The sequence below is a fragment of the Misgurnus anguillicaudatus genome, chromosome 13 (genome assembly GCF_027580225.2).
Source record: "Misgurnus anguillicaudatus chromosome 13, ASM2758022v2, whole genome shotgun sequence".
NCBI classification, from domain to species: Eukaryota; Metazoa; Chordata; class Actinopteri; order Cypriniformes; family Cobitidae; genus Misgurnus; species Misgurnus anguillicaudatus.
In genome coordinates this window covers 30,225,591-30,246,069 of record NC_073349.2, presented here as the reverse complement: position 1 = coordinate 30,246,069, position 20,479 = coordinate 30,225,591, and the positions used below count along the sequence as shown (strand labels likewise).

Genomic DNA, 20,479 nt, shown 5'->3' with positions numbered 1-20,479 from the left:
AAGTGATGATTTTCGAGTTTCAAATGGCCAGTATTTTGTTATTCTTTAACCCATATACATGATATTGGTCTAATTTAAAAGCTTTTTTCAAGCTCTTTCTATCTGAACAACTCGTTTTAGCATTTAACCATTTTGAAAATTTTAGCAACATACCTAGTTTAAGAAGCCAGTTCCCTTTCGAGAGCGGTCACTCGACATTGCGTCCGCTGACGCTATGGGGAAACTCCTCCCTCTTCCGGTTTCTGAAGCTTTTATTGAACAACGCCAGTGTTCTGGCCAATGCCGCCCATGACAGCCTTATAGGGGCGGGACTTCCGCTACTATATAGCCTGTTTAGGCGGCAAAATACTCAGATTCTTTCTCTTCACCGTGACTGAAGCGTCTCGCCGTAGATCGTCGCACTTGTGAGGGACGCAAGGATCGCGTCCCTCACACGCGTTCCGGCAGAATTTTACAAGGATTTTGAGCTTCGCTCCTCGAGTGAAGAACCGTATATCTAATGGACTCCGAGATATATCGAATAATTGCGTTCTCGGCAGCAAACCACCGCGGCCGGAGCGCCGTTGGTGGCAATGCTGTCAAACTGAGGAGAACGTCGCGTGCGTTCCACGGTAACGTACCCGCCCTATTAGCCTCATACCCCCGGGGTATCCGAGGTTACGGACGCGGGAAAGACACAAGGCTTCCTTTCCCCACCTACGCAGTGCGGAAAATGCCACAGTGTGCACAATACATACCGTTGCAATACCCTCTCATATATGTTTGTCTTGTACTTATAGCGTGCTTCGGCCGCTCCCCTTACATGATTAGACCCCCACCCTGGTGTCTGCTTTGTAATTTAACACACTTCGGCCAGTGCTAGCATGCACGACCCCCTTCGGGACCGGTCGCATGCGAGCACAGCGTGCAGACGGCTCCTTTCATAGACATGGCCGTCTGTGACGCTTGTGTGGATGTAACTTTATATTTTCCTTGGCTTCTTTGTGTGTATACAGTGCGCTCTGGCTGATTTTAAACGTTTCAGCCATTAGCACAGCGGCTGGCCTAACATAACATTATGCTCGCCTCGGCTGTCCCGCGTGAGCCGCGCCCATTTTGGCCACGTCACTACGCGCGCTATTTTGCGTAGCGTCATACGTTCACAAGGACCTGCTATTCTTCGGTCGTACTGAGGGGGGCAGCAATACACCATTAATGTGTCTAAGCTGCCGCAAAAATTATACGAGAAGAAACGTTACGTATACAGAGAGTTATACTTGTGCCTGTTATCCATGCTACACTTATTGCTCTTCGTATGATCAGTGATGGTACCGCATCACACACCACACACACATTCACGCCCCTCATCTGTTTCGGGTGACGACGGGAATATGTGTTGGCTATGCTTAAATGCTTTCAGATGTTGTGTGCAATGGCCGCTGACGGGCAGCGAGCTACCAATCAGCACAACAACATCCTTCTGTGCCCTGTTGACTTTCCCTCTGCACTTGTCCTCTTTCAACTATGTGCCAATTGAGACCATATATTTAGCAATATACAGCTCTTACGGAGGATACTCAGCGCGCAGCGCTCAGCCATACTCTGAATGTGCCCGTTATACACGCGCTGCAAAGAAAAAGGGGGAGGATAATGTCGGGTTTGATCCTTCGCACTGAGTAGCGATCCGTATCAAAACGCAATGCACAACTCACAGTGCTCAACCCCGCTCACCATGCATCCGTTACACACGAGCTGCAGAGCAATGGGGACAGACCGAGTATAGCGAAGTGTGTTGAGTGTGGCCGCTCGCTTCGCACAGCGATTTGTCTCGACACACATACACACATCTAAGCAGTGCACAATGCATCTCGCACGCCCCCGATTGGTGGCAACGTTGCTCTATACTTACGCATTGCACTTTATATATATATTCTTTCATATACGTATATATATTTATACATTTCTTATAGCAGCCTATACGCCTGGCTATTAATGTATATTTGCATTGAATAGAGGCTTATTGTACTGCATTCCACTATATATACTCATACGTATATTTATATATATTTATACAGTAATAGCAGCCTACATGCCTGGCTATTAATGTATATCTGCATTGAATAGAGACTCATTGTACTGCTTGAAACTATATATACTCATACGTATATTTATATTTATGCATTAATAGCAGCCTACACGCCTGGCTATTAATGTATATCTGCATTAAATAGACTCTTGTACTGCTTGACACTATATATATATATATATACTCATACATATATTTGTATATATACACATCTTTAATAGCAGCCTACACGCCTGGCTATTTATGTATATTGACATTGAATAGAAGGCTATCTCTCTCCTCACTCATCTTGCTCTTAGCTCCCTGGCTGAATGCAGTGAGCCGATGTGGATGTAAACTTTTAGGAGTTATGTTGCTGTACCAACAGAGGATTACTATCGTGCCTTACACATCCATGCAGTGTTCAGGCAATATCTCACTACAAACACAGGTATCTGACTCCCTGCGTGCGCGTGGCGAGCTGTTACTAAGTTGTTCATTCTTAAGGAAGTGTCTCTCTTTCTCTCGGGTTCTGCATCCGACCTTGCACAAAGCAGCAAGCCACTGCAGACCCAGACTTGGTTTTTATATGGCTCTATGTGCAGCAAGTGAACCAGTACCCTTCAGCGGATCACTCCGCTAGATGATTCACACGCGTCTGGGTTGTGCACTGTGTGGTACAGTTCAGGAGTTTGCAACATCACTGTACAGCCGTTAACAAACTCTATTAAATGGCAACCTTGCTTCAAAGCACACAGTATGTAACTGGCACCCGACACGCACAGACGACCGGTTACTATCCGTTCCAGTGTATAAGGAGTGTATCTCCTCGCTCGGTGCTATTGCAGAACCAAGCTCTGTTCTTCCATGGCTCTGTGTAACACACCATTGCTTTATGCCACACAATATGTAACTGGAATCCTGTGCGCTGCAATCCGTTACAGAAATGTCCCAGATGCGTGGAGTCGAATCTGCACTTGTATCCTACATTCAGCCATCCAAGCGGTGAGCTGTGACAGGTTTGACTGATCGGCCAACAGTGCATGTCTGAACACACAACCCCTGTGGCCCTACAGCAGCCTCTCAGGCACATATGGCTCGCTCGGCGCCATTATGATTTGTCATGGGTTTGTAACGTCTCCATATGATGGGTGGCTCACACACCTATGTTTAGCAGCAGGCTTGTTCCACGGCTGACAACATATACTATAATAGGCACACGCATGTGTGATCGGAGCCACTGCAAACATGTCAATACGGAGCTACAACATCCCGATCGCTCGGCAGTGTTTAGCCCATTACCTTACCCTGTACAGCACTCAATTCCTCCCTTGGCTAACGCCGCTGTGATACAGAAGGGAGAGAATTATGAACACCCGCTTTATAGGGTATTTGTATATACTATTACCCAGAGCGGCTGCCAATTTGATTCGACACAGACCACCCCAGCTGTGCAGACCTGCCGCAGAATCGGCGCAGTGCGCCTTTACTGAGTCTGGAGTTTGCGAACGGGTAATATAGTTGTTACCTGACGAGAGAGGTAGAACAGCTTGTGCAGCCACTATTCTCTCACCCTTTACTATGACCTCTGTTGTGATAGGAGACTACTAGCCGCGCCGGTGGTGCTTATAGCAGGCTTTATGTAGACCCGCACACATTCACAGGGTGTAACGCTGTTCCCTCTTAGCTGAGTGTAATGCGCATCCTGCTATCTTATTGCCCGTTTGGGACTGTACCAACCAGCCACAGACACACTCCTTTGATTAAAGTAGTTTCTGCTTGCGTGCGTGTGAGCATATAAGCACAGTGTGCATGCCAGCTTTACGTTTATGTGCTTCATGCGAGCCATCCCTCTCAGGAGCACTCTGGATATGAGTCTGCTCTGAGATATTCCACCCGAGACACTGCTGTGCTGGTGACGAACGCCTCCGTGGTTGACCGGCTTACAAGTTCACAGCGCACTACCTGCTGTACCAGACAGGAATTTGCGCCTGCTCTTCATTAAGCAGCTCATGTCCTGGCTGCCGCAAATGCGACACAGACTTAAGGGCTGTTAAGGACTTTAGAATGTTTGAGATTGTTTGGACGTAATGAATCAGTACATGATGGTGGAAAGTGTAAGCTTTGTCCTTATCAGAGTTACGCTTTGTATGAAACACGTTGTGCTCGGCCAAGTGCCAGCGGTTACGTGTTGCCCTACTTTGGTTTTGCTGCTTATACACGCAAAATCAGTAAGGACAGCGAGCCCTTTCTACAAGACGCCCTCTTTACGCAGCACCTGTAATGGTGTGAAGCAATGACTACGACCCGTTGCACTGTCACGTGTCGAATGTTCTATCTTTGCAGCAGTGCACAGATGAAGGAAAAGTGGGCTGTCTACCCCAAAAGTTTTTCATGCAGCTATCGCTGCATTTCATGCTGGTGCCTAGGGGGCGCAGTGGCCAGGCACAATTAATTCTCTTAAGTGAGAGAAGTGGCCAATCATTTGCATATTTTAGTGCTGTCATGGGCTGTACATGCCCTTAAGGGACTATGTGCCAAAACCACCCTCAGCGCAGTTAGAGCATAGACGGTTGCATTCTACCTTCCCATCTAGCTGAAGTGAGCTGTGCCCAGTATGAGTGTTATACATTTATCTAAGCACTCCGCTCTGACATTACTGTTAGAGCAACTCTTTATGCTTCAGAGATGGGCTGTGGCATTTGTTAACGATCGCTGTGACCTGCCCAGCTCATTCTAAGAAATTTCCCTGCTCCACCTAAGCAGTCAGCTGCTGGGATCCAGCTGGGGTCACTGGATCATTAGGTGATAATGAGGGCAGCACATTACTGCCACACTGGCATAGCGGTGTTATTCTAATTCGGCAGTCGCACTATCCGACGCCTCTTCATAGTTTGTACTGGATGGCCAGTACAGCTGGTGTATTAATATGGAGCCGCGTTTTCGCTTCTTCCTTACTTTCACGCTAGCCATCTTGGCCATCGTGCATCATATGTTAATACCAGCAAATACTCTGCGTGGATATGCTTGCTACCGCCCACATTGGGTCGGCCTAGCCGTTGCTGTTGTAATGTTACAGGTTGCTATCTGCTGTAGGGCTGCAATAAGACCTACATGCAGCCTGTGACTGTATGCATTCTGTTCTGTATAAGCTCTGGATTGAGTCCCTAGAGACTCAGGCATCCAATCTACTGTGCGTTAGCTTACACAGACTGGACGGGGATTGTGCACCGACTCAGGCATTGTGGTGCACAGACTTGAGTAAGCTTTACTGGAGCTGCTCTTCGCTGTTCTCACGGCGTGTTTGAATACATTCCCCATAGCGTCAGCGGACGCAATGTCGAGTGACCGCTCTCGAAAGGGAACGTCTCGGTTACTATCGTAACCTCGGTTCCCTGAGAGACGGGAACGAGACATTGCGTAAGCCGCCGTGTCACTGCTCAGATCAGCTCTACTGTTCGTTCAATCGAAAGAATCTGAGTACTTTGCCGCCCAAACAGGCTATATAGTAGCGGAAGTCCCGCCCCTATAAGGCTGTCATGGGCGGCATTGGCCAGAACACTGGCGTTGTTCAATAAAAGCTTCAGAAACCGGAAGAGGGAGGAGTTTCCCCATAGCGTCAGCGGACGCAATGTCTCGTTCCCGTCTCTCAGGGAACCGAGGTTACGATAGTAACCGAGACGTTTGAGACGACGACGAAGTCGCAAGATTTGTTACAAATTTGATATGAAACAAACATTTAACAATTGTAGGATGACGCGAAACTGACGTTTAGTATCTGTGTCCAAGATGTTTCTGAACACTGTTCCTTACGGTGATGGGTAACAGTAATAACTTTCTATCCAATCAGTTCGCTCGGTTCGCTTTGTTACGTCACGCTACAAACAGGAAGCGGTTTCTCTTGTAAACTGACATTAGGATGATCTCATACTAACTTCCTTCCCTTTTTTTTGCGTAGGCTATGTTTTATATTTCATTTGATTTATGTTTTGTTCAATATATTTTCTATTTTGTAATGATTATTTCTGTAAAGTACGGTGACTGCAAGTTAGGAAAAAAAAATGAGTTACAAAGCTGAGTTATAGGATAGGAACTATTTTTTTGTAATTAATAGTCTAGAAATGCACTGTTTTACAATATTCATATATCACACATTTATGTGTAAGTAGTATTTGTATGAAGTTACATCACCAATGTTTTTTAAAATCCACTACTATAGAAAGATTATTTTACACTGACTACAACAACCTTAAAGCTTTAAAATCCATCACAATGTCTGTGTAGTATGTATACACTCTCAGAAAAAGGTACATGAAGGTACAAAAGTGTTCACTGGGGCGGTACCTTTTTGAAAGCACACTTTTGTACCCAAAAGCTACCTCTAAGGTACATCTGTACGTAAATGGTACATATTAAGATCTTTTTTAAAGGCACCCTTCCAGTAACAAAAGGTACAACTTTTGTACCTTTTTTCTGAGAGTGTATGTTTACTCTATCAGCACAGCTTCGGAGGCAATGTATAGTGAACCAGTGTTCTTACCAGTGCCCTAGACCAGTTCTGTGCCTACATAAAGCACAATGTGTAAACGTGAGTTTGTCTGTATCATTGTGGAGATGCTGAGGTTCTGATCCGTCTCGTTCTATCTGGTCTGGTGGGATTCGCTACTGTTGTCTTTCTGGTTGTATAACATTATGTCAGCTCAGAGCAGAGCTCTTTTTCCTACTCATGAAATTTGACGTGTCATTTCTCCAAACCGGAAACAGGTTTGTTGAGGTTAGGATCTCATAAAAAAATATTATTTTTTACAGTGCAAAAATCTGTGACGGACCTCTTATAGACACCATACATTTAAACAAAGATTAAAAAGTTGAAAATGTGTATAATATTTGTTTATTTCTCTTTCCCCTGGTTTCACAAGACTTTTTAAAGATGTCAAAAAAATCTTTGGTGTGCACAGACCACTTTGTAGTTGTGAGCAAAAGTATATTGTTTTTGGGTGTGTCCTTTAAAATTTAAATGAGGTGACCTCTGCACTAATAACAGTGCCGTGGTTGGATTGTGCAGATTAAGGGGTGGTATTATCCCCTTCTGACATCATAAGGGGAGTCAGATTTCAATGAACTATTTTTCACATGCTTGCAGAGAATGGTTTACCAAAACTAAGTTAGTGGGTTGTTCTTTTACACATTTTGATAGAAGCACAGCACTTGTTATATCACTTAAACATTTTCATGAAATGTCCCCTTTAAAGCTAATCTTGGAAAATAACTTGCTATGACAGATCTTAAAATAAACCAGTGCCATTGATTTGTCTCAAAATCCACCAGTTTAACTAAGACCTAGTCCTGGCTTTAGCCAACCCTTGTCTGTGAAACCAGGCCTTTATGTTTTTAGGGGAACCTGCTGATTATGCTGTAATTTTTAAGTTTAGTCAAATGGATCTTGACAGTCACAACTGGTTAAGACAAAGCATCAAATCAGAGATCAAGTACTACAAATCTCTCACTTAACAACAAATCATGAGCAGTGACACTAAATCTAGGTTATTTCAGCAATGAGATGTAAAAGTTTTGTTTGTTTTTGCTGTATAAAGTTTCTGTACTAACATACACATAATAATAGACATTTTTAAAACAAAAAGGACATCATTTAAAATAAAAACATTAAGAATTGTTTTGGCATCTTTATTTGTTTAGAAATATGCACATCAGTATATAGTTTTTCCTTAATCCATAAATGTAATGTCTTAAACAATAATGTTTCTCTGTACTTTATGAAGTTTATTTAATTTAACCAATGTTAGGGCTCTACATATTTACTACAATGTAAAAAAATATATTGTAGTTACAGTTGGTTGAATGCCCCATAAACAACAGAGTTTAGTTTGGCTCGTATGTGACATCATATGGCATGATAATCTCGTATGATAAAAAATCCAACCCACAGGTTACTTCAGTTCATTGACACACTTACACGTTGACTCGTCACTTCCTCACAACTCTACTCCTATTGGTTAAATAATCAGAAAGTATTCTGTTCATTTATACCATATTAAAGACTGACTAAATCTTCTATACAGTATAGTTACTATCCTTGCAGGTTATTCAATGAACAATTAAAGGAATAGTCTACTCATTTTCAATATCAAAATATGTCACCACCCCAACCAAGAACTGTTGAATCATCCCTCCATCATCTGTGTCCGTGCACGCAAGCGCCGGAGCGCGCCGCGACGCCACGACAGCATTCCGCCTAGCCCCATTCATTCAATGCTGCCACCTAGAGACAAAGCCAGAAGCGACCAAACACATCAACGCCCCTCCCATTTAAGACGAGCAGTTATTTATCGAATTTAAAAGAGTAACTATATTCCACGGCATAACAGCACCCCTGGGAGCACTTCGACTCGGCGCAGTAACACCCTCCCTCTCCCATTATGAGAGTGAGAAGGGGAGCGGACTTTTCAGGCGAGTCGAAGTACTCCCAAAAGTGCCACCACGCCACAAAATATAGTTCCTCCTTTAAATCCGCTTAGAAAAGCGCTACGTTTTATTTTGTACCACCAAACTTGCTCGTATAACTACTCGTCTTAAATAGGAAAAACGTTGATGTGTTTGGTCACCTCCAACTCCACCTCCAAATGGCACCATTGAATGAATGGGGCCAAACCAAATGCCATCGAAGCGTCGCAGCGCGCTCCAGCGCCCACGTGCACGCACACAGACGACAGAGGGATGATTCAACAGTTCCCAGTCAAGGTAATAACATATCTCAACACTGAAAATGAGTAGACTATTCCTTTAAGGTTCAATTTTAGGGCACCACAGTGTTTACATTTATGCCATTAACTAAATTCTAAAGATAACATTTTCTGAATCTTATTTATTCATATGACCATTAGTATTGAACATTAAACTAGTGATGTTTCTTTATATTTTCTATACACAGAGCTCAAATTGATTGTATTTTCCTGTTTTCTATTGATTGACAGGATATATCGTGATAGCCAATAGTGTGAAAATAACTTTTATCCACTGATATACATTTATTGGCCAACATAAAGCAAACATGAACCCATAACATTTGCACTGCTATCGCAACTCCCTACCAACTAAGTTACAGGAACACAACTCGGAAAGTTTACAATCAGAAGGAAATGTACATTTCAGAAAGTCTTGCTGTGTCTGCATGCTCATCATTTCTTGTTTGTCCAGCCAGCCCGGTCGAGTGCTGAGCGACTGCTGCTGTTTTGGAGGAACACAAACTCTGTGTACTTTAAAGCCACAACACCTGCATTCAGGAGCAGTCCGTATGTACAGTGACTGATCTAGAGTCAGGAGATATATCTCAACATCTTCTGTAGTTCTGCTGGCTGCAGGATTTAAGTGTCAGGCACCTCACCTGGCACACTCTTAAAATGTCTCTGCAAACCAATACAAAAACACTGTTATAGGAAATTATGTGAACCAAGAAAATGACATAATAGTAAAGATGCCAAAGTTCAACGTTAAAACTACTAGTTTATAGAATACAATACGCCTTATTCCATACCGAGGCTGTAAGTGATGGATGTCCAGAGCATGAACTTTAAATCTATTGTTTTATACCAGTATGCTGGTCATTCAGGCATCAAACTACAGAAAATTCATCTTTTTACAAATGTCCACAGGACTAAGAACCTCAGAAAACATGTATTGGTAAAAATAGAAGGGACATGTGACCTAATCTGAGATGAGAATAGCGCATTATGTACATCATTTCTGTTTTGTTATTGGCCTGTTGGCTAATCGCTAATTTCTAATGTTGGAAGCATGTTTACTTTTCTTTAAAACACCAATATAGTGCAACAATACAATATTTTATGACAACAACTGTCTCAGTTTGTTTAGATCATATCGTTTGTCTCGTGTATTTTCTCTGTTCAACACATGAACATTGACTTCCCTGCTGAAGGATCCAGCTAAGACCAGCGTAAGCTGGTGAGCTGTTTTTAGCTGGTCTCCAGCTTGGTTTTAGCTGGTTTTGCTGGTGTAGAAAGCTGGTTTTGCTGGTGTAGCAAGCTGGTCTGGCTGTGTTTTGGTTACTTTTTAAGCTGGTCTAGCTGGACTTACCTGGTCAGGGTGGAAGACCAGCTGGCCCACCAGCATGACCAGCTTTGTCAGGCTGGGAGGACCAGCGTAAACCACCTCAAACCAGCTAAGACCAGCTACCAGCTTATGCTGGTCTTAGCTGGATTTTTCAGTAGGGTTCATACAAAGTGTGTGATTAACTTGATAACAAGTTATTTACATGATAGCTGGTTGTGCAATTATTGTAAGAGGTAAACCCCTATATGTTTGTAAAATGATGTACTTTCTGCGTTTTGATGGCTGAATGACCAGCATCCTGGTACAAAACAATGGACAATGGACTGAATAAGGCGTATAAACAAACCATGCAATATTAGCTCATCCTTTAAATGTTGGATATTGTAGGTCACTCAAAAAAATCATAGTGGTGGTTTCCCAGACAGGGATTATCTTAAAGGGACACTCACTTTTTTGAAAATATGCAAATTTTCCAGCTCCTCTAGAGTTAAACATTTGATTTTTACCGTTTTGGAATCCATTCAGCTGATCTCCGGGTCTGGCGTTACCACTTTAGCATAGCTTAGCATAGTCCATTGAATCTGATTAGAACATTAGCATCGTGCTAAAAAATAACCAAAGAGTTTGGATATTTTTCCTATTTAAAACTTGACTCTTCTGTAGTTACATTGTGTACTTAGACAGAAAATTAAAATTTGCGATTTTCTAGGGAGATATGGCGCAATGATATTACGCACTGCCCGAAAATAGTCCCCTGCCATAGAAAGTTACTAAGGGGACTATTTTCGGCTGCTGCGTAATATCATTGCTCCTGCTGCAGCCATGTTTAAACAGCAAAGTGTATCAAAAAGATAAATCCAAGGCACTCTTTAGTGAAATTTTAAAAAAGCCTTCATTGAACTGGCTACTTCATATTAGAAAATTAACAAAACATGGGGAAAAGAAGGCAACCCACACGTAGCGTGCCGCCTTCAGGGTACGATTCCTTGATTATTACGCCAGTTTGAGAGTAAAGTTCCTAGTCATATCGGCCTTGAAATTCGCAACTTTTCATTTTCCGTCAGTCTTAGTACACGATGTAAGTTTTAAATAGGAAAAATATCCAAACTCCTTGGTTATTTTTTAGCGTGATGCTAATGATCTAATCAGATTCAATTTATTATGCTAAGCTAAAAAAATATATATATGCTAAACTATGCTAAAGTGCTAGCGCCAGACCCGGAGATGAATGGATTCCAAAAAGGTAGAAAATCATTACTGGTGTGAATTTTATGGCAAAACAAAGGGCACTGATGTATTTTAAGATATGTCAGTGCATGTTGTTTTCAGTTGGGACAGCTCTTACATTTATTTTAGTCTAGGACTAGTTTAATCCCTGTCCGGGAAACCGCCCCATATTGTTACAAACCTGTATGACTTTCTTTAGTGGAACACAAAAACTATAATATTAGTGAACTATCAAAATATTCATGTTTGTTATTTCAAATGTCACCTGCTTTGACAGATTTTGACATATATTTCAGTGTAAATACTTGCCTTTCTGCAGTGTCTGACATGTATTATCATCACAGCAATGATGAGAACCAAGATGCCCACACATACAGCTGCACCTATGCCCGCAGTTCTGCGTTTACTGATCATTGAAGAGGAGGAAGAGTCTGAGCTGATGGGCACGAGTGGAGGCTCTATAAAAGACATGAAAACTGCGTTTCTTAATTCAACAAAGATTTTAAGTTAACAAATATATAGATGCACACAGGTAAAGTGTAGCCTATATTTTAGGTGCTAGAACTATTTTTCCCTTAAGTAAACCATAAATGTATAATGTCTTTAAAAAAATTCTCTCGACTTTAGTAAGTTTATGTAACTACGTTTGGGAGGAGCATATAGTCATGTAATACAAACAATGTCAGTAGGACTACTCTACATATTTCTGTGTAGTCACAGTTGCATAGATAAATGCACAGTGAACCACAGAGTTTACTCGAGTTCAGGACCGCCTTTACTGTACATATGCTAATCTATGACAACAAATCACATGACGGCTCATTCACAAACTCGATCAGTGGGTTGAGTCATAATAACTTCCTGACAATTCTACTCCCAATGTAAACAGCATTAAAAAAACCTTGTCGTCATGTTTCATCATGTGATGATGCTTTCTATTATTTTCAGCTGGGTGATGCAATGACAACAATGTATTTCATAAGACAATAGCTACAATATGCATTAAGATCAATCCATGCATGTTAAAACACACAGTACTCACTTATGACAGTGATATTATAAATCCGGTCTTCGGAGTGTCTACCACGGTGGACGTACATTTTGTAGAGACCCGTCTGATTGCTGCGAGCGTTCACCATGACTACTGTGACATTCTGTTTATCATACTGAATTATCATACTGAACTCAAAGTACTGACTTTCACAGATCTGATCATGACAGGATAACTCTGCGATCAGATTCTCTGATGTTCCGTTTAAAAGACTCAGGAGAACTTGTGGATCTTCTTCAGATCGAGCGATCATAGTGAAGACAGTGAGATTTCCTCCTTCGGGCACCGATAACTCGATATCAGGGTTGCCAGGTCCAAGAAAAATTTCCAGCCCAATGACAAGTTAAAACCCGCCCAAAAGGAATGAAAACTAGCCCAATTTTTACATTTGTCCAATCACAGTTGAAAACTGCGGGATTACAACTCTTTACTATTTCTTTTAATGTACTTTCCAGATGAAAATGTTCTTATTGCACTTAAAGTGCTATTTTCACACACTAATCTGTTATAAATATAAAAAAATCTACTTTAGTACTTCTCAAGATTATCTTAAGAACATCTAAGTGTACCCAACCATGCCATTTTGAGACACTATATGACATCTGCCCTTTTAACATACTATCTCTGTATAAATTTTTTTTATTTAACTTGAAAAGATCATACAAAGATGGGTTCACATGATCTGTAAATATCCCCTCAGTATAGACGTAACTTCTTACATAAGGTAATTTATTGTTTCTGATGTGATATTAAGAGCAAAACGCGCCCCTCCACTCAATGTTCCACTGCCTTCCTGACACTGCAGTGCCCTTGTTGACAGGTTTTGCTTATGGGATTAATGCACATTAGGAAAATAATTCATTTTATAAGTCAACAGATAAACATTTTCGTGGCCGGGCACATCATAAAACTAGCCCAAAAAACCGCAACCCGCAGCTCCAGATTTTTTCCCGCAACTGTATTTTCAAAATAGCCCAATTGTGCGGGAAAACCGCAAACCTGGCAACACTGCTCGATATCAGCATCACCAGAAGTCCCTTAAAGAAATACATATGTAACATTGTAAAAATGTATGCAAAACACATCACCAAACACGTGAGAGCACTACACTTACCGGCGAAATAACCCGCAACCATCAAAAACGAAAGTGTAATAATTATCTTGAAATAAACCATCCTGATTGTATTTATCTTCTTAGATGTTGTATCGTGTGATGCAGTTATGAATTCCGATAAACTATGTCACCGGTAAATCCCCAAATGAAAGTCATGAGACCCTAAACGAATCTGATTGGCCAAAGGAATCACGCTACCATGCCACACCTCCACACTCGCGGGTTGCCAGTGTTTACAAACATTACAGGGTGCGCGCGCATCCAGGAGGCAGAAAGCCCGCTTGGTGAGCTGATCCGCTACTGCAACAACCTTAATTATTGAAGCGTTCTTTATTGTTTCTATATAAATAAAACTTGATTTTAGTTGGATCGGTTTTCTGTCTCTATTTTTGCAGTGTTACTGTGATACATATGGATATGGAAGCCCGTTTCCGCCTTGTTGTAAAAAAAAATTAAATTAATTTCTGACTTTGTATCTCAAAATTCTGACTTTACATCTCAGAATTGTGACTTTGTATCTCAGAATTCTGACTTTACATCTCAGAATTCTTACTTTGTATCTCAGAATTCTTTGCCAGGCTGGGAGGACCAGCTTAGACCAGCTACTGCCACCTTAAACCAACTAAAACCAGATACTAGCTTATGATGGTCTTTGCTTGATTTTTCAGTAGGGTTATCTTAATTATGAGATGTTCTTACGATCTAGTAAAAATAGATCATGATGTCAACCACTCACTAAACTGTTTTCCATACAGTAAAGGCATACAAAACAAGCGCTTACAAAAATTAGCCATGCTTTTATACAGTTAAAACCAAAAAAGCATGATTACTAGTAAAACCATGAATTTGCTATTAGTAATCAATACACTAAAAAAACATGGTTACTACACTTTTACCACAAAAAACATGGTTAATTTTTGTAAGAAAACTTACTACCCACAGTTAAATTTGTACATTATTACATATATTTCTTACATCTGCCTCTGGCCTAAAAGCGATACCATAACACTGAAGCTCCCACTTTACCATCAATGGTTAAATGAAGGTGTCAAGATTTACAATACAAAGAGTGACAAAGTGTGCTGAAGATGAGAGATTAGAAGAAAGCAATGCCAAGAATTGTGAAAGAGGAAAGTAAGCAGGAAAAATGACATCAACTTCAAAAGAAAAGAGACCAATTCAGAGAAGTTAAAAGGTGAAAGAGATTCATTAGCTGATGTTTAGTCAGTTTATTCTATAATGTTGAACATGAAATTTGTCTGTTTTGCTGCAGCTTTATGGGGCTTCATTGAAGTGAATGGAGTTGACGCAACAAGTTTGATTCTTTGTTAATGTCCTAATTAAGTCCAGATCTGACAGTCTGCCTAGTAAAGATACACATAGATCATGATGTGATTTCTCTGAACTATTATTTTCCATAGAGTAAAGTACAAAATAAGATCTAACTTGTTTCACATTCATTTTAAATCTCAAACTTACTACAAAATACTCACAGTTAAATGTGTAGTTCATACATCTGCCTCGACTGGCCTATAGAGATGCCCTAACACTGAAAAACATCTACTTTACATTTAAATGTTAAATGAAGGTGTAAAGAATTTATATGAACAGAGGAAAATATGACAAAGAGTGACGAAACTGAATATTTCCCGTCTCTTTTACTTCCTGTCATTGTTTTTCTCTAATCTCTCAGAGAAACATCATGTTGATCCTTAAATGCATCATTTGGGTCTTTTTGGTGTTCTTCATTAATATAATAGGTAAGATATATTTTAAATAAGTCAGTTTATGTAATGTTGAACATGAAATTGTTTTATATTGCTTTTTAAAAAAAAAAATACTTAAAATGTGGTTGTTTCACATACACAAATGCCTTGCTTGAATTGGACAATGTTTTTGTGAATAGCCAGTGAAGATATGTGAAATAAATGTCTGCTTTTTGTTATTCGCAAACATGCAAATTAATCTTGTGTTTTATATAGAGATATAACAAAAATTTAAACATATTTCTGTTTAGTATTGGTTTTAAATTCAAATTTGTTTATTTTGAATGATTCATGAAGAAAACAATCTCTCACTTCACTGATTAAACAAATCAGAAATTTCAAAAGAAAACGATTTCACTTTGAAATATTATGCATAAATAACTCTCGAAGAAACAGTGACTTCCTGCTGTTGTTCTTGTGGTTTCTCTAAGCATTTAAAGACAAATGTTTCCATGTTTATCTGATATGAACACCTATCTGATTATGTAATTTACGTTTACATCTTTTTAATATAATTCCTTACTTTGAGAAATATATATGTATACAATATATGGTATATTTGTTCAAATATTTGTTCTGCTTTAATGTAATATCTGATTGTTGATAAAATAATCTTAAAGGTATTGCGGAGGATTTTCTTTTTCCGGGCGGATCATCAAGACTACTGGTCCTCCTAGTTGTCGATCAGGAGTGTTGCAATTGCATTTTTTTTAAAAATTGGAGAAGGCGGTTCTTTTCTAAAATTTGAGAAAATCCCTGCTACACCTTTAAGCAAATTCGACATGTTTTTCTGACTAGTTGAATAGTTTACCCACAAATGTGTTGGTGCTTGTAGTTAAAGCATTTTGCCTTTGAAGAGCAGATAAAGATGTAACACATTTTGTTGTTATTTGATTGACACAGTGTTTGATAGTACACAATAAAAAATGTATTCACCATCTACAAAACCTTTTCATATTATTTCAGTCTGTTCCAGTGACATGACTGACTTTGAAAGAGTTAAATTGGAGGAGGGACGTGTCCTCAGTCTCCACCCACGAGATGATGCTTTTAACAAAGACAATCAAATACTGTGGACATTTTTGAATGGTAGTCAAAGTTCTCGCATTGCCCAGATGCATAATGGTAAAATTTACACCCATTATGATAAAAGATTCACTGACAGATTACAGCTGGACCAAAAGACTGGAACTTTAAACATCTCAAACATCAACACGGATGATTCTGGAGTTTATGAAGCATTAATTATCAACAAACAAATTACAAAAAAGAAGTACAAAGTGGATGTATATGGTAAGATGCACATACATATTTGTCAACATTTAAAAAAAATATATATATACCAAGCTGTGGATTGAGTTTAATATCAGAGATTCATGGCGAACAACGCAATAAAAAAAACAATGCTTTCTGTTTATATGTAGCGACTGTTTATTTGGTGTCCCCTTTAGGGTGCATATGAAAATGCAATTTACAATAACTTGCAATTAGTTTCAACTTTTTTGAGTAGTCAGTAGTTGGTATAAATTATATAAATAAAGTTTAAATTACTTAAGCTAATTCAACTGAATTTTGTAATTTATTGCAACACTTTACTAGTCAACAAAGTTGAAATAAATTGTAACTTCAAGTTCAAATGTAAACATTTAAGTGCAACAAAAATTTTTTCATTGTGCACTGCAAAGGGCGTAATGTTAGATCAACTTAAAAAAATAGCCTACTTCAATTGGTAACACCTAAAAATGTTTTTTCAACGTATATGATTAATTTAGTTAAATGTTTAGGTGTTACCAATTTAAGTAATTTTTAAGTTGATCCAACTTTTCACTTACAGTGCAAGTATATTTTAATCGGCCACAATATGAGACACAATTGCACAACTTCATCTAGAGTTAACACATCAAGAGTTGTGATCTTTAAAGGGAACAGGGCATAGGGATGATCACTTACGATTTAAAACATCCTCACAGTGCATGATTTTAAATGACTGTGTTATTGTCCTCTTGTCCTAAAGCTCCTGTACCTGTCGTCATCACAAGTTCACTGGTTAGTGTGCACCAGTTTCCAGGGGAGATCTTCTGTATTTTTGTATTGATGTAAAAAACTGTATGGTTATACTGGAATATTGTTTCTCTAATGCTCTGTTTCTCTCTCTCAGATATAGCTTGCTTATCTCTCTGCCTTCAGGTGCTTTTGTACTGTGATATCTGAAATCTCTTGGCTTATTTGAAGGGGGACTTGACTGCTTCAGCATCTAGCACAGCTAATAAATATCTCTGTCATAAAGAGATATCATGTCCTGTTAATTTCCACCAACATCTTTTGAATGTTTTTATATTTTTTGTATTCCATTGTGTTTAAATTGTATTGTATTTTTATTGATAATTTGTTGTACTCCTGCCCAGGGGCGGATAAAATTGAGCCCTATAGCTAATTTTGGGGCAGTACTTTGTTATTGTCCATTGTCCTGGTCAAATAAAGACCTAAATAAATAAATAATACCCCCAAAAAATCTGATTTATCTTTTGAATGTCTGATTTATCCTGTGAATTGTATGACAAATTAAAAACATTATAAAGTTTTTCTTATTAACAGTAACTATGAAGTTCAAACGTTTAGGGTCACTCGACTTAAATGTTTTTCATGATCTTAAAAACTTGATCTGAGGATTTACATTTTACACATCCAATTAATATAATGGTAGAAAAGAGACAGCACTCAGAGACTGAATCAAGTACAATGTATTCAAGTACCGAATAATACTAACAGGCCATAACAAACACAAGGACAAACGTTTCGGGCTTAGCCCATCATCAGTGTCACAACTTTGAAACACGTCATAAGGAGCTAATGCCTCTTATAGGTTCCTGTACCAATCACTCCGTATGTCAAAAAGGACACACCCATAATAATTACTGGCAATCAACAATTTGCTATAGTCATGAATATTACGTGAGCATGTCCAATGAATCCAAAATATGATATAATGTACTATGAGAGACAAAAATTATATAATAGACTTCAAGAAACAATTTTTTTTTAAGAAACAAAAAAATATATCAAAAGATATAATAATTATTACATAAAGAAAAATAAATAAGACAAGAGTGAAAAATAATAATCAACCATACTAGTATATAATATAATCCAATAATAAAGCAAGAGGAAAAAAAGAGCAGAAAAACAGCGCATGTATAAATACAGGTAACCAATCCATAAATATTTCTCTTACAAAAAACATGTTAAATCCAATTCTTCATTCATACCCCTCGGATGTAAGGTTTTAAGAGTAGAGATCCAAAAACATTCTCTTTGCAGTAGTTTCATTTCAATATCTCCATCCCTGCGTGCCGATTTTATATGTTCACACAACCAATTAACAAAACATCTGTCTGTCTGGTCAATAAATGTTTACAGAATGTACATTAACACACACAAAAAACATTTAATATCTGATTCACAATTGTGCTTTTAATTTAATAAAAAAAAATCATTTTGTATTTGGTCAAAAACTTTTTTATATTACAATATTAGACTTTGATTTTTTAAATGGTGGCTTCCCAGATAGGCCTTAAGTCTAATCCCAGACTTAAATGCTTGTTTAAGCGGCCATAACTAAAATCAGCTTGCACTCACATATCTTAAAATATATCAGTGCCATTGTTTTGTGTCAAGATGCATGGCAGTAATGTGTTTTGGTTAGGTATGTTTGTAAAAACTACTTACATTTCCTAACAACGTTTCTTCAGGACTATGGAGCTACACAGAACATCAGAGATCACAGTAGTAACAGCAATAAGGTAGCAGCATTAAAGGAATAGTCTACTCATTTTCAATATTAAAATATGTTTTTACCTTAACTAAGAATTGTTGATACATCCCTCTATCATCTGTGTGCGTGCACGTAAGCGCTGGAGCGCGCTGCGACGCTTCGATAGCATTTAGCTTAGCCCCATTCATTCAACTTTTGGGAGTACTTCGACTCGCCTGAAAAGTCCGCTCCCCTTCTCACTCTCATAATGGGAGAGGGAGGGTGTTACTGCGCCGAGTCGAAGTACTCACAGAAGTGCTGTTGCGCCATAACATGTGGTTCCTCTTTTGGATCTGCTTGGAGAAGCGCTGCGTTTTGTTTTGTGCCACCATGCTTGCTCGTATAACTACTCGTCTTAAATAGGAAAAACGTTGATGTGCTCGGTCACCTCCAACCTTATCTCCAAATGGTACCATTGAATGAATGGGGCTAAGCTAAATGCTATCGAAGCGTCGCAGCGCGCTCCAACGCTTACGTGCACGCACAAAGATGATAGAGGGATGTATCAACAATTCTTAGTTAAGGTAATAACATATTTTAATAATTAAAATGAGTAGACTATTCCTTTAAGTGATTATTAAATAGTAACATTATAAGACAGAGTAAAGTGACATAGATGGGAAGTATTTACCTTCATAACAGAAATTCAAACTGTGCATGAATGTAATGTAATATTAAGGTGGTAATAGTAATTGAAGTGACCTTCCATTCAATTCAATTCACCTTTTTTGAATGAGTTTTTATAGGTAGTGCATTTTTTGCTGCCTACCGCAGCAGACGTTTTTTTGAAGGAGCGCTGAAAAGTGCCTGACGTCATTCGCATCTTTCCAATGTCCAATTGAATGTGGAGAGAGGCGGGTCTTTCGTTATAGTGACAGAAGTTTACATTTGTTTGAAACAACTGGACTGGACTGTGTGTTTATGCACCTCGATTAAGGTCAGTGCAAGCATCCTCTTTTTAAAATTTCTGCTAATATGAGAACACTCACGCTTCAACATTTGATTGTCAGGACAGCTTGGTTGCCTAGCAATATAAAAAGACTTGCGTTTCCATTGGTGTGATTGGCCCCTTATTTATAAATGGTAATGAAGTCACACAGTGACAACTAATGGATAGTCCTGGATTAATTTAAACCCTGTCCGGCAAAAACGGACCGTAAATGTTTTGAAATGTTCTACAAACATTACTGAAAATAATTTTTTAACTCCAAACATTCAGTCTATAAGCCCTAAAAAATGATAACATTCGCACCTGCCATAAACTAAAACCCCATTCACACAGACCTTTGGTCCCAGAAAATACAAACACGTCCCGTAAACCTTCTGGGATCATTGCCGGAAAGATGGCCTAGTAATACACAGTATTAGGCTGTGTTGT

General features: G+C 39.2%; 1 long non-coding RNA gene across 1 annotated transcript; it reads left to right on the top strand.

Annotated features, from left to right (window-relative positions):
• Window positions 1–14,421: 14,421 nt before the first annotated feature.
• LOC129431395 (uncharacterized) lies at window positions 14,422–17,786 on the top strand. The gene is made up of 3 exons (XR_012372999.1): window positions 14,422–15,284; window positions 16,257–16,583; window positions 17,305–17,786. It is a non-coding gene; the product is annotated as an uncharacterized lncRNA (long non-coding RNA).
• Window positions 17,787–20,479: the final 2,693 nt, after the last annotated feature.